Here is a 210-nt window from a genome sequence, read left to right on the forward strand (position 1 = left end):
CTTCTCGGCCCTTTCTTGTACATCACTTAGAGAAACGGGGTGTCTTTTAGATATGGACTGTGAGAAGGGACCTTCTCTGAGCCCATTGACTAACCCCATTATGACTGCCTCTGTGGGCAGGTCTTGAATCTCCAAACATGCTTTATTGAACCTTTCCATATAGGCTCGTAAAGACTCTCCGACCTCCTGTTTTATTCCCAGGAGGCTCGG

Source organism: Arachis duranensis, chromosome 6 (assembly GCF_000817695.3).
Source record: "Arachis duranensis cultivar V14167 chromosome 6, aradu.V14167.gnm2.J7QH, whole genome shotgun sequence".
NCBI classification, from domain to species: domain Eukaryota; kingdom Viridiplantae; phylum Streptophyta; class Magnoliopsida; order Fabales; family Fabaceae; genus Arachis; species Arachis duranensis.